Source organism: Onychomys torridus, chromosome 2 (genome assembly GCF_903995425.1).
Source record: "Onychomys torridus chromosome 2, mOncTor1.1, whole genome shotgun sequence".
NCBI classification, from domain to species: Eukaryota; Metazoa; Chordata; class Mammalia; order Rodentia; family Cricetidae; genus Onychomys; species Onychomys torridus.
In genome coordinates, this window is record NC_050444.1 from 7981439 (window position 1) to 7996167 (window position 14729).

The following is a 14729-nucleotide window of genomic DNA, read 5'->3' on the forward strand; positions in this document are numbered from 1 at the left end:
TCACTGTGGGATTTTTGACAATCTGGCTCTATATTCCCAGGCCTTTTTAAGTTCCTAGTAGTAGTTCTTAAATGGTTGCTCCAAGTCAGTATTTATTGTTCTCAAGCAGTGTTCTTCCTTGAGGATTGGACCAGCTAGATGGCCTTATCATCATCTCCTCCCTGTGTTCTGACTTCAGTTATGTTATTCCAGAAAACACTCTTGTTTTTCTTCAAACTTTATTTTGAATCTTTTTATTTGAAGGATATATTTTATTTCTAAATTTCTAAATTTTTGACATTTTATGTTTTTAAGACCATTTGGTTTTATTTGGGGGCTTCAATAGCTCCACTGATTTCTCTGAGAAATTTTCTAGGTCTTTTGAAGTTGTCTTCAAATGTCCTTTGAATATCTTATCTTCCACAGGCCTCTTTTCTTCTGTGTGATTATCTGGGCTCTGGCTTTCATGTCAGAGGCTCAGATCAGCAGTCTCTTAACACTTTAAAAAGGTTCTTCAGAATCAAATCAATGAGGAATCTCAGTGTATGAAAGTGGGAGCTACTGATGGCCATATGCATGGACGAAATGAAATCATATGCCGTGGCAACTTTTTCTCAGTTGGGATCTCCAACTTCAGCAGGAATCCCTCTAAAACTATCTTCCCAGGATGGGACAGTTTCCTAAGGGGGCAAAAATCTCTTCCTGTTGTGTCTGATGTCTTACTCTTGGCCTCAGGCGTACTCGGCAGTGAACAAACACGGTCCCACAGCTGTGTGATGATGCTCTTAACCTACTTCAGTGCAGTCCTTCACCCAGAATCCCTGGTGCTGCTAAGGACGCTCTGCTTACAGCTGTGTTCGGGTGGGTTCCCAGGCCCACCATGGCAGCCTTTGGAGTTTCACAGACCCCACATTCTCTGCTTTGTTGCCAGCCTCTCTGTTCCTTTCTTGTTTCCAAGACCTGCATTTTGGGGACGTGGTGCCAAGCCAATGCTCTCACTTTTCAGCAGGACCTTGTCCAAACACCTAGCCTGTATTTTGTTAGGTTAGTTACAGCACACTGACCCCCTGTGATAATATTGACTGTCACATTGACAGGATCATGAGTCATCTGGAAAACAAACCTCTAGGCCTGTCTGTGGGGTAGTTTCTAATGGAGGTGGGAGGAGCCCCTTAACTTTGCCAGCACCATTCCACGGCTTGTGTACTTGGGGTGTGGGGACTGAGAGAGTGTGTGGGCCCGAAGTGTCCATCTGTTTCCTGTGTGGTGGTCATGCCTACTGTGGTACCTTCCTCAGACTGTGAACCTTCTTGTCTTCTTCCCTTTGCTCACTTTTGTCAAGCCTTTGGACAGCAACAGGACAGATGACTAAAACATCACTTTTTAATCTCCCTTGCTCTTTCTGCACTTTTTATTATTAAATTCTCATTTTTTAAGGGATTGTAGAATGAAATGATCAGCCAAAAACAAACAAACAAACAAAAAAAGCCATACTATTGTTTTGAACCAAAAGTAACATTTGCATCATTATAGAAAATAGTTTTTGTGTATGTTTTTCAAGCAATGGCAGGCAAGTTCTTTAACTGTATTCTGTGTACAACCTTCAGAGCCCTTTGTGCAGAAAGAGCTGAATTCTGTCTCAAACAAGCATGATCTGCTAACTGCTTTATATTTGGAAGTTAATCAGGAATCATTGGACTTATCACAATTTCTGCTTTATAAATAGGAATTGAGAACAAATTTGTCAGTTGTGCCAGACTTATTCTCATAGCTGTTGTGATTGTAGGTTCTGAAATACAGTTCTCGCCTCTCAGAGTCGCTTCAGAAGACAGAATGAAAGCGGAAAGTTAATTAAAAGTGTTTGTGACATAGAGTTCAGTTTTGCTCTGTTTATGGGAGAAACGCGTTTCTTATTCTAGAAAAGAGGAGGCTGGGATGTGTGAAGGAAGCTTCTCTGTCTGCTTCTGCACCTGCCTGTCTGCTTTATATCACTTCCTCTTCATCTATTTCCACTTTTATTTTGGGGAGAGTCTGGTTATTTTTGTCAAACTAGTGCAGAGAACAAAAAGGAAGACCGGGTTTGTCTTAGTGTTCATTCAGTTGTTGGGATGGGCCCTGGTTCTCCCAAGTAGATGCTGTGTATGTTGCCAGAACCCCCTTATTCTTTCGGGAACTTAGTCACCCTGCAGTGAGCTGTGCTGGTCAGCATGGCTCTCTCAATGCCCTGGTTTCTCTGAGTGCATGAGACTCTCATAGGTTATGGTTTCCATGACTTCTAGGTTCCACTCTCAGCCTGCACTCTTTACCAGAAATATGTTAGTCTCAAAGGCAAACATATAACAGGCCAGTAAGATACAGACTGTGATTCCTGCTATGCTGTATATGTGTTTTTTCAGTGGACATTTTCATTATCCTTGTTTGTAGCCCCTAATTCCCACATTCTAGGTATGTGTGTGAAAAGAGGTGAAATATAGTGAGATGTACCCAAAACCTACAGAGAGAATTGGGGGTGAGGGGTATAAGAAATAATAGAATTCTTTTGTTATTATTAACAAAAGAAAAAAATGTCTGTCGCTGTTACTAGAACAGACTTTCACATGTAAATGGAGTGTAAAATTTCAGGATATTCATTATTTTTACATCTGTTTCTATTAAAATGATAATAAAAATACAGAACCTAGTGAGTATCGTCCCAGCACTTAGGAAAGAGGCAAGAAGATTGAGAGTTTGAAACCAGTCTTCGCTGCAGAACTAGTTCTAGGCAAGTCCAGGTTAGACAGTTAGTCCCTGTCTTCAAAAGCCAAAATATTACATAAATAAATAATAAATATTAAGATACAAAACAAGTGGGGAAAGTTAAAAAATGTTAAGTATGCTGTCCCTGACTCTTATTCTACATGGATTAGAAAATACTGGGAAGTTTAATTAGAAGAGTGATTTGTTCTAGGTTTGATAGACAGAGATCAGTTCTGGGCAAATTCTCATTTTCCTGATTTGTTTAACCTCTTATCAACACATTCTTAAGGAGCTAGCAAGGTGGTCTGCAATGAGAACTGGCTGCAACTTGGGACTGCTGGGACCTTCTCCATGAAAACACTTGTTAGAAACATTGAAGGAACACAATGAGTGCTGTGCTACACTGTCATGTATTTTTGAACAGTGAATGTTCAGATCCCTTGTTCCAAAGCCCGTCTTGGCATTCACTTCACGTTGAGGTGAAGCTTAAGCAGTTCTGTAGTAGTGCCTTTACCTACTTCAGTCCTAGAGGAAGAATGCATTTCTCCCCATGCCAAATCCTGACGCACAGTGAGGAAATGACTTCCCTCAGCAACAACAAAAAAGTTTCATTTTAGAGCTTTGGAGTAATTTAATAAATACAGCCCCATCTTCCTGATTTGGACAAATTTATCTATGTTCTTCATTCAAGTGGATCACACTTTCTGTGTCATATTTGAGAATGTCTCATTCATCCTAAATTGTGGATCCTTTCCTTTTTAGTCTCGAAAAACTTGTTTCTCTGTTTTCTGATTGATTCTGTACAATATTAACTTCTCTGAGTCAATTTCAGTGTGAGGTGTTGAGGGGTCCTTCATGTTTTGACCTATGGAATCCAGTAGCTCCAGCATTGTTTGTTGAATAAACAGTCTGTTCCTCCAATGATTTCTCTTTGAACTCCTGGCAGGAGCGGACTGTGCTGGTGTGGGGCTGTTTATTCCGGTGGTCTGTGCATCTGTCCTTCCCCTGCCCATGCCTTTTAGATGTCTCTGTCTGTGCAGGAAGCTTTGAAACCAGTAGAGCAAGCCCGGTCTTCTTTTCAGACCTGTTTAGCTCTTTCGGCTTCTTCTCTTTTCCATATAAATTTTAGATAATACTTTGCATGTTTGCAAATAAACAAAGGGAAGGTTTGCTTGCTACTCATCTTTCTTCTCAGTCATTTAGCCTACTCCTTATTATATGTTTAGTTATTTTAAACAGCACAGGAATGAGCTTCATTGTGCTATGTCATACATCCTGCGCTTTGTGGTCCCCTCTATTACCTGCCCTTGCCACTCTCCTCCCTGCAGATCACTCCCTCCTCTTGCTAAGTGGAGGGAGATAGGAGTGCAGGGGGTAGGCTGGTGGGTAGATATGGTTATATCTGTATTGCTGGGTAGATGTCTCAGTCAGTAAAGTGCTGGCCATGCAAGCATGGAAACTAAGTTTTTCTATATGGCTAACTGAAAGTCCAGTGTGTGTGTACGTACCCCTCATTTTCTCTGTCCATTCATCTGCTGCTGGAAATCTAGACTGGTTCCATATCATTAGCCTACTTTTCTTGTAATAGCTTATTTTTCTCTGTTTAGCTTGTCCTACAAGACTGTATACATAGAAAACTTGGAGGAATCTACAAAACTTCATTTAAGTCCCTATAGCTTACAAGTGGTTTCAGAAGTTGTAGGAAGATGGACATTAAAAGTATAACTGCATTTATAATGCTTTAAAAAATAAACTCCCTAAATGCCAGTGTAATGAAATGTGGAAGACATGCTGAAAAGGAGAAAACACAGAGAAAAAAATCACATTAGGGACTGAGAGGCAGCATAACAAACATGAGCACTCTCCTTAAACAGATGACAAATTTAATGTAGTGCCCCTGCCACACACACACTTCTAGAAAGATTCATTTATAAATTATGGATTTCATTTTGGTGTGTTTCATCTTACAAAAAAGTCCTTCAGTTTACAGGTTTGGTTTTTTTGTTTTGTTTTGTTTTGTCTTGTTTTGCTTTTTGTAACTGTTGGGTTGACCAGAGAAGTAATTTTCCTGCAAGGTACTTTGAATTTCTTTCCATTAAAAAATAACTTCTCTGCTGTAAAAATTCTTAGCAAAAGTTCTGTGTGTCAGGTTACATGCTGAGTGCTTCCAGACTGTCTGCCACCTCCCCAGCCACCTTCGAGGGTAGTGCTCCTGTTCTCCTGTGACAGCTGGCAATTGTAAACACCCAGAGAATTTCTTAGTTCAAGGTCACAGAGGGAAGATAAGAAACAGGATTCAGTCATGGTCAATGAAGGCCACTGCCTTCTGTGGTTCATTGTTCCATGACCTTGTGTAGTCACTAGAGGATACTGCAGCCCAGATATGGTCAGCGAAGGCCAACATCTGCTGTGATTAATTGTTCCATGACCTTCATGGCCACTAGAGGATATTGGGGCCTAGACATGGTCAGTGAAGACCAACATCTGCTGTGGTTCATTGTACCATGACCTTCCACACATTGCTAGAGGATACTGGGGCCAGACTGATCAGTGAAGGCCGACATCTGCTGTGATTCATTGTTCTATGACCTTCTGCAGTCACTGGAGAATAATGGGGCCCAGACATGGTCCATAAAGGCCAACATCTGCTGTAGTTCATTGTACCATGACTTTGCACACATCACTAGAGAATGTTTGGGCAATTCTTACTGTCATGTGAGTTATTTGCCCAGAAGAAACTAGTCTCTGAAAATCATTGCAATCTTTATATCCCTTCATGCCCTACTATGCTACCAGGCACTGTTTGGCACATTCACAGTCTGGCTGGTGAGCTAAATCAAGGATATCAAATGGTCTTACCATAAGGGAATTTGATAAATTCTTTTCATGGAAGAAAATCTCCTCTCTCTCTCTCTCTCTCTCTCTCTCTCTCTCTCTGTCACACACACACACACACACACACACACACACACACACACACACATTTTATTTTATTTTTTTTCTTTTAGAGTTTTGCTCAAATGAGCCCTTCCCATCCATCAAAGAAGAATGACTAGGGAAGTGTAGGGAAGTGTCTGTCTTTTTCCTTGTTCATGGAAAGACAGACTTCGGAATGACACATAACTTTTTTAGCTATGAAGTAGGTCACTTTGTGCTGTCTATCATACTGTTTGAAAAAGCTGTCATGGAGAAATGAGAAACTAGGTATTGATAGTTCTTCATCCACAGACTGGAAATGTGCTTACTGAGAACCTTTCTGAAACACACAGTAATGTCTTTTGATACTGTTCTTTTTCTTTGTTTCCCTGGAATAAATTTCATTTAGTGGCTGGTTTTGGAGTAATTGACTCTATAGGTGCACCAGCTTCATCTACTAAAATGTTTCTCCAGATATACTTGTAAATACAGAAGAATTAGCCACCTTGCTTTTTAGACATAATACTCAGAGTAATGCAGAGTGCTCTATTAAGCCAAACAGATAAATGTATAAAATCCACCACCTATCTTCAAAGGTTTTACACAAAAAGGAAAAATCCAATACCTTCCCACTAGTAGTCAATAAAGAAAGAAGAATTTCACAGAAGAGATCAAACCCCAAAGCTAATGGAGGGAAACTATGCTACCCAGAGCATTTCCTTGGAGATTAGGATGTGGTACCCTATGTGGTACATCTCATTTCTGAGCCTGAGGCCTCCTGCCTTAGTACGCTAGGTCCTGACTGGAAGTTTTAATGGCTTGGTTACTGGCCTGAAGTTGTTGACTAAATGTTTTCTAATACATTGTGGATAATCCATGGTAAGCTGACTTATTAGAGGTAAATATAACACATCATTTTAACACTGTTAAGTATGAGAACATCAGCTCTTAATGTTATTAGAGACTCTCACAGACTTCTAGGCTACAGCCACCTGCTTCAAAGCCCCAGCAGAGCATCCCCAAGGAGTTTTCCCCTGAGGGTCTCCTTAGTGAGCCATAAACCCCCAAGAAGTAGTTTCAGAATCTGCACCATCAGGAACATCACACAGGTACATACCTAAAAACATTCTGCTTCTGTGCCTGAAGTCTGGGTCCACATAAGGTATAAGATGTCAACCCAGCACAGAAGTGTGACCGCTAAGGCATCCAGGGAGGACCAACCAACCTCCGACTTATTTACCTTCATTAGTCTTTCACCAAGCCCACTTCCCATGTACCCCTTACTTTAGTGTCTGTTTCTTCCTAGACATAATCACTCACACATTTTCTTACCATATTCTTAATACATTACACTCTATGTATGACTTCATGCTCATTACTTGGTTTGGTTTATCTTTAAATTTCTGTCTTATGGTTGTTGTTTTTCTTTTCTCTCTGCAAATAGTAAATTCAGCTCAGACAGTGAGAAATTTCAGAGTTGTAGAACATACTTGATAAGAACTTAACGTTAGGGTTCCTCCTAACATTACAGGAATCCCATCTAAACTTTCCAGGATGGATAGTAAGACCACCTCCTCTATATTGCAGAATAATTCACTCTGGATCTTGATTGTTTTAGTTGTTCAAGTTTTGTATTCTTTTAATCTGGAAGCAGCCTTTATCTGATAGCATTTTCCACCATTCATTAACAACCTGTGGGGGTCTTTGCAGCCACCACAGCCGGCAGAGTAGTGATCCGTGGGAGGCAAGAAGGTGCTTTGGTTCAGCACAACTCAGTAGCTGGTATTGGTTCAGCTTTGGGAGTCTGACTCCAAGTAGGTTATTTTTGACATATTTAAGCAAGGCACAATTTGATGAAAATTTCCTGGTGATAAACTCAATTCCCACTAAAGCTTGAAATGTGACTAGATGGAAACTCTTCATAAAGTACATGTGGCACCTTCCATAAAGATGGGTTCTATAAATTGACTACCTGTGACACCTTCCATAAAGATGGGTTCTATGGATTGATGAGCTCATGATAAGAATCTGGGGGAGGATCTGATCTGCTGTGGTCTCAGCCATACAAACAGCACAAAGGTCACATCCTCTCCAAGCCATCTGGGTAGAAAAAAGCAGTTTATATACCCCTCGCTTTGAAGTCACAACCCTGTGTGTCTGACATTCCTGGTTCCCCTAGTACTTATCTGTGAGCTCAAGAACTCTTTACCACCCACAGCAACAGAAGCCAATATGTGCACCTCAATCCTGAGCCTAAGTTGTAGACTGATGATTATTTAGGGTCACATGGCAATCAGTGGTGAAGCCCAAGTCAAACCCTCCATACCTCATGCACAAGACCATCCCAGCCATTTCTCCTTATGGGCATAAGCCACACTGCTGTGAGAATCCAGCCAGGAACTCTCACCTTGTCAACTTTTAATTGTGTGCTCTGCTCCTTAAAATGTGTGAGGATGTCCCAGGATACCATGGGCTCAAGGGGTTACATTTGTCCCTTTCACATGAGTGTCTCTGGCACCTGGCACAGTACCTGCCATGTAGTACCACTTGATCAGGGGTCACACAGCTGAATCTCTATTAAGTGTCAGGGTCTTTTTGCTTAGGGTTTCAGATTCCCTATTGGTATACTTGTAATCTGCAAAAGCAACACTGCCCTCCCCTGTTCTGTAGGTTAAAAATTTCATTCAGACCATTTGCTTTTGGCAGGAGACTTGGAGCAGATGGAGAACTAAAATTTCCAGTGCCTGCTAGGCCCCGCCTCTGTGGTAGTTCACAGTCCTCACTAACTGCTTACTCACCTGGATGAGGAACCTTCCTACAGCTTTGCCTTCAGCCTGTAGCCTTTGCACATACTTCTTCCCTGCACGACCTCAGTGCTCTGAGGATGGCGCCGCTCTTTCTGTGAGTTCCTTCAGAACTGTCTCCCTGATGTCACAGTTAGCTAGTGTGCTATGCAGTGTTCTGACGCCTGTAACTCACTGTCTCTCCTTGTTCAGTTTGCAGCTGATTCTTATTCCCTGCTTTCAATGTGCAGGTCTCCTGCAGCCTGTGTGCCCTTCTTCACACTGTGTCATTCCCATCAGCACATGATACCTCACTTCTGCCATCTTGAAAAGTCACCCTCTCCCAGCTCTATTTACCCACCTCTAGCTGGCCCTTTATCTCCAAACCCCAGAAGCAAGCCTTCTCTAGGCCACTGATTCTGAAGGCTCCTTCGTTACTCGTTTCTGTATCACAGCTCTTCCTGTGGACATTGACAGCACTTTCTACCATGCTATAAATCTCTGCTCTCTTTTTCTATTCAGCGTCCATTCCTGTTGTGGCACATACAATATTGATTTGTGCCATACATGTAAGCGCCATACGGCATTCATTTTTCCCCTGCCTGCCATGTCGCAGAGGGTCAGTCAATGTTTTCTGAATCAACAGCCCACTCCCTGTGTTTCCTCTGTTTGTATATCGTGACTAACGTGCACCTCCTGGGAGCATATCTCCAAGGACTGACTGAACATGTGAGGTCTGTGCGACCCCTGGCTTCTCATGGAGCAGTCCTGGGAAGACGAGGCTTTTTACAACTCTCTGATTTTGTCTGTCAGGTCATAGCTCTGTTATTGTTTCCTTTGCTCAGAAGACATTTTAATTTCCTTAGCAAGACACTAGAATGTTTATTTTTCATGAAGGAGGATGCTGCGACATATTGAGAGCCCCTTGGAGAATCTCATCAAACAAAGAGATTGCATTGTCTTTACCTCATATTGAATCATTTGGGCTTGTTTTTACATTTTGTGAATGACTGTGGTGATGAAGTTTTCGGGGCACCTCCTTGTCTCCTATTCCCCTCCCTACTTCCCTGTGGCATAAGCAGGAGTGTTAGCCAGGGCTTCCTCCTTGCTGTCTGACCTACCAGGCTAGGACTGGTAAAAAGGCTGCTGGCCATATTCTGTCCCCCCTTCCTTGCTTGATATCTGTCCCCACCAATGTTCCCATGGTAGCCCAGAGCAGCACAGGGTGCAGGCTTGATCTAAACAGACCTAAGGTGTGCAGAAAGCATAGCAAAGCAGCTCTTTTAAGCATGCTACCCAAACTTCTGTGCCTCTATTTCCTCATCCAAGTGGGACCAAGGAAGCATGCTGAGCAGGATTAGACAGCCTGTGTCCTACCTGGTGTGGCATCAGCAGCTGAGAGGCAGCTCTGTTGGCCTCTACTGAGTTTCTCTGGCATGAGGCTGTAGGGGACAGACTCAAGCTGGAGAGATTGAGAGGCACTGAACATCAGTCCTGAACAAAGAAAGATACACTTTTCTGTTAAAACACAAGAGAAAGCCCCCTCTCAATACACAAAAGCCAATCTACAAACTGCAGGTGGAGGGTAACTACCTCAAAACAAACAACAGCCCCTCCCCCATTTCTGGGAGTAGTTTTTTTCTTGAATACATAGGAATCTGAAGCATTAAAGTTAGGAGACAGAGGCCGAACTGTGAATTGGCCTCTGTTTTCAGGTCTAGTGCAAGCTTTTCTGAGAGAGATCTGTAGTTTTTTATTTTAAATGTTTATCAGATTACTTTTAATTAGGGCTCTAGAAGTCTAGGTGATCAAGATCCTCTGGAGCCTCAAGTGAGCTTGCTCTGCCCTCCACCCCTGTTTCTTTTCTCTCTGCAGCAGAGTAGGGAGAATAAGGGATCAAAGCAACCTGCACAGAAGACACTATGTAGATTTCACTCCTTTGTCTTGAGGAAATCGAACACACCAGAAAATGGTCTGTAGAAGGGTTCCAGGCTCCACCTTATCAGCACAGGGTGCTGTGCTGGGGTGCTTTGAGCCAGGCAACTTCGTGGGAGATGAGTTGAGACCATTGCTCCTTAGTAGGGACAAAAGAGATTGCTTGGGCCAAGGGACAGCAGCTAGAGCAGCAGAAAGGATTCCCAGGTTCAAAGAGGGTGAGGTATTGGAGAGGGGAGCAGGATGGGGGAGGGAGGAGCAGAATGGAGGAGGAGGAGCAGAGTGGAGGAGGGAGGAGCAGAGTGGGGGAGGAGGAGCAGAGTGGGGGAGGAGGAGCAGAGTGGGGGAGGAGGAGCAGAGTGGGGGAGGAGGAGCAGAGTGGGGGAGGAGGAGCAGAGTGGGGAGGAGGAGCAGAGTGGGGGAGGAGGAGCAGAGTGGGGGAGGAGGAGCAGAGTGGGGGAGGAGGAGCAGAGTGGGGAGGAGGAGCAGAGTGGGGGGGAGGAGCAGAGTGGGGGAGGAGGAGCAGAGTGGGGGAGGAGGAGCAGAGTGGGGGAGGAGGAGCAGAGTGGGGGAGGAGGAGCAGAGTGGGGGAGGAGGAGCAGAGGGGGGGAGGAGCAGAGTGGGGGGGGAGGGGGAGAGGAGCAGAGGGGGGGAGGAGGAGCAGAGTGGGGAGGAGGAGCAGAGTGGGGAGGAGGAGCAGAGTGGGGGAGGAGGAGCAGAGTGGGGAGGAGGAGCAGAGTGGGGGAGGAGGAGCAAAGTGGGGGAGGAGGAGCAGAGTGGGGGAGGAGGAGCAGAGTGGGGGGGAGGAGCAGAGTGGGGGAGGAGGAGCAGAGTGGGGGAGGAGGAGCAGAATGAGAGGGGGCAGAATGGGGAGGAAGATAGCAGGTGAGGCCATAAAGGGAGAGAGCCTATGGCTTTAGACCTCATTCCAGTACCCTACACACACAGCCTCTCCCAGTGCCTCCAAGGTCATGCTTATGTGCACACATCAAGCTGACTGGCACAGCTGCCAGCTATCTGGTACCTGCTGCCTGCATTCCAGGGCTCTCAGCGGCAGAGCTGCAAGGGCCTGGGCATGCTGAAATGAGCTTGACAGTCATTCTGTGCACCTCAATACTGACTACAGACTAGTATTGTGAGTGGAGATCATGGTTGATGTTCTCTCCGCACCGTTCTAAGCCAAAGATTCTTTTATGTAAAATATGTTAGGTGCTAAAAGATGAAAATAATATGCTCTGAAAACTAAGTGTCATCTTATGTGTCTTGTTTTGAAGATATTTTTATCTCACAACTGAGGCAGAAGCCTTAGAAATGAAAAAAGAAAATTTTAACTGTTTCCAGAAAACACTCAAGGCAGAGGATTTGGTGGTCCAATAGCTGCTCTGCTCAAACCCTCTAGGAAATGGAGAATAATTCTAGTGTTCATTGACAAACAAATGCAAAGTAGTCAGTATTGTTTTAGATGAACCCAGTGGTTATGCCATACAGCATTTCTCCCATCTGTACTTGGTCTCTGTCTTAAGCATGGTGCAATGCTAATGTTTGCTAAGTTGTGAATGGTTTCTGTGTACTTGTGGGCCAACATACTATGATCCTTTACCAGAAGGACATATTTCACATATCATTCCAGATTGATGAATATTCCTATCTGCCAAGTTTTCTATCTCATGTCTTCATTGGGCTCTTAAAATATAAAATGGTCTACTTGATATTTATTTGACCCAATATTTATCATTTATTTCATTTTGGTGAGCATTTTAGTGAGCACCTACTATATAGTAAGATGAGGACTTTAATAAACGTATATCTGGCTTCTGACTTCTGGGTCAAGTTCTTGCCACTGGGGCATAGATGACTTTTATAGTGTTGTCTTCAGACATTTAAAGTTAGGAATACTTACTTCAGAGATACAGGCCCTCTTAGCCAGTGGTTTAACTTACTGATTTTTGATTGTATGATGATGCAAAAGAGGTATGTATGCACTAGTCTTCAAACATGGAATGTAGTTTCGATCTCCCAAGGACTAGCAAAGTACCATGCAGTCCTTTCCTATGGTTCTGGGTAGCTAGAAGCAAGCCACAGCTCACAGTCAGTCTCAAGGTCATAGTGGGAAGCAGCTGGCATGCTGCAGAGCTGTGTCACTGAGAAACAAGGCTCAGTGTAGTTCATGGACGGATGCAGCTTCCCCATATGGTATTTGCAGTGTGTGATCGGTGTATCGGGATGTAATCTATTGTGAGATGAGGAACATCCATATTAAGAGATAAACTCTAAAGCACCTGAAAGACATCAGTACATTTATAGGATGCCACATGTGTTTGGGAAGAAATGGTTATTATTAATAGGTAATTGGGGGGTGGGGGTGGGGAGGCTGTTTCCAGACAGAGTTTCTCTGTGTAGCTTTCACCTTTCCTGGACCTTGCTCGGTAGACCAGGCTGGCCTCGAACTCACAAAGATCCACCTGCCTCTGCCTCCCGAGTGCTGGGATTAAAGGCGTGCGCCACCACTGCCCAGCTAATAGGTAATTTTTAAAGGTCATTAATACAGAAAGTACCTGATGTATTCATGAAGGACGGGGTGGGTCTCTCCCACTAAAGAAAATGTTGCCTTATTTTGTGCCCTTCAAGTTTAAATGTTTCACATATTCATGTAACACCAATTTTAATATTTATTTCAAAACAAATGTTATCTTTTGCCCAAAGGCAAAAGGCATTAGAAGTTAAACTTTTTTGTAGACGTATTCTGTTTATCTATGTTGCTGCAGAAATCTTTTTTATGTTATGAGCTTTGGGATATAAATCTCTACAGGGAGATTTTTCCTTAAAAAGCAATGTTATGCAAATGGAGACATGTAAGGTCAGTGTTGGAGGGAGAATTGGACAAAATCTGCCGGATCCAAGCAGCTCTCAACCCTGGTCTGGGCTCTCTGTACCACAAAGCAACACTTTTCCCCACCTGCCTCTTTAGAAGGCCTGAACAAAGCCTTAGCTCCAACATTCTTCTCCAGTTTCTGGAACATTCACCAGGTTGCTGCTGCTGACCTGACCCAGGCAATGAGGGCAGCCAGCACACTCTGAGACCCACAATAACTGAGGGACTGGTCTGTCACAGAGGGCAGAGGCCCTGGACTTTAGTCTCGCATGGACTCCACCGTGTTAAAGATGAAGCAGAGAACAAAGCTGGTCTGCAGTGGTGTCATTTTGTGTTTATTTGGTTTAGGGTGCCTGTGTTATTGGATGATCATTAGGAATTCTGAAAACCTTACTTTTTAGTTAAGTATTTTTGCCATTATATTCCCACTGGACGTTTGGCACCAGCTACACACAGCATCATTTCTGTAATCCCAGATAAAAGGCAGAGCTGCTAAGCAGAGGTTGGTATCCCCAGCAACACCTCTTCCTTACTGAAACTAAGGAAGAATGTTGAACCTAAAATGTGACTTTTGTTTGTTTCTGGGTCTGTTTCATTTGTTTGGCCATTTAAAGAGAAACCCATTACTGTTTAATGGTGATTCACTTCCACATGAAAATGAAGCATATGTTCAGGTTCCCTAAAGGACCTTGGAGAAGGACTGAAGCATAAAAATCCACCAAGCGCTGAGATCCATCCTGCTCTGTTCCCCACAGCTGCAGTGGGCTGCATTTCATTTATAATAAGGGCTCTATTCTTTGCTTTGGCCCATTTTGCTCACATGACTGTTTGCTTTGAAATTTGAAAACACATATTTTCTTTGGACCTCAAATAAAAAATGGGGGCATGCAAGTGGCCCATTAGGCAGAAACTTCATGTGATCCAGTTTGACAGAAGTAGTACAACTCCGTCGTGTGAGAGCAATGGAATCATTTTTAAAAGAAGAAAAGAAAATATTGTTAGGTGGTCATAAAGCTTGAAACAGAATGAAGGTGATTATCCACGCCAAGTTGTAGACATGTGCACAACAGTTAATACAAGCTTGCACTGGCTGAATGGACGGGGTGCCCAGTCATCCTGAGCCCTTGAACTGTTACTACTGAATTCTAGCAGCAGCCTGTGAGCCGAGCCAATCATGCTTATCATTGTTGCCTTGAGAAACTCAGGGACTGGTGCTTGAGAGACTTGCCCACACTCTCAGAGTAACAAGCAGCCAGGCCAGCCCAACTAGTGAGTGCAGCTGGATTCCAGACCTCAAGCTGCTATCTGTGAGGAACAGAGAAGGGGCTACAATCATAGGCAGCTCTCAGAAGTCGGGTACAAACATCAAGTCAAACAGGTAGGAAAGCCTAGTATCTTCTGGCTTGTTCCCTACAGAGGTAAAATGAAAGATGTACTTTTTTCCCATGCTCCTCTGAATTCTTTCTCCCACTGAATAGTATCTTAGACAGCACACATGGCCTTTGCAT

At 43.5% G+C, this 14729-nt stretch overlaps 1 protein-coding gene across 9 annotated transcripts in view; it reads left to right on the forward strand.

Annotated features, from left to right (window-relative positions):
* Fam110b (family with sequence similarity 110 member B) overlaps window positions 1-14729 on the forward strand; it is a 140335-nt gene that overhangs the window by 112751 nt on the left and 12855 nt on the right. Inside the window, exon 4 of one of the 9 annotated variants that reach the window (XM_036179534.1) lies at window positions 8338-8532. The exons of the other annotated variants lie outside the window; for them this stretch is intronic. The gene's annotated coding sequence lies outside the window, so the exon portion shown is untranslated. The remainder of the gene's footprint in view (window positions 1-8337; window positions 8533-14729) is intronic. 9 annotated transcript variants of the gene reach the window in all.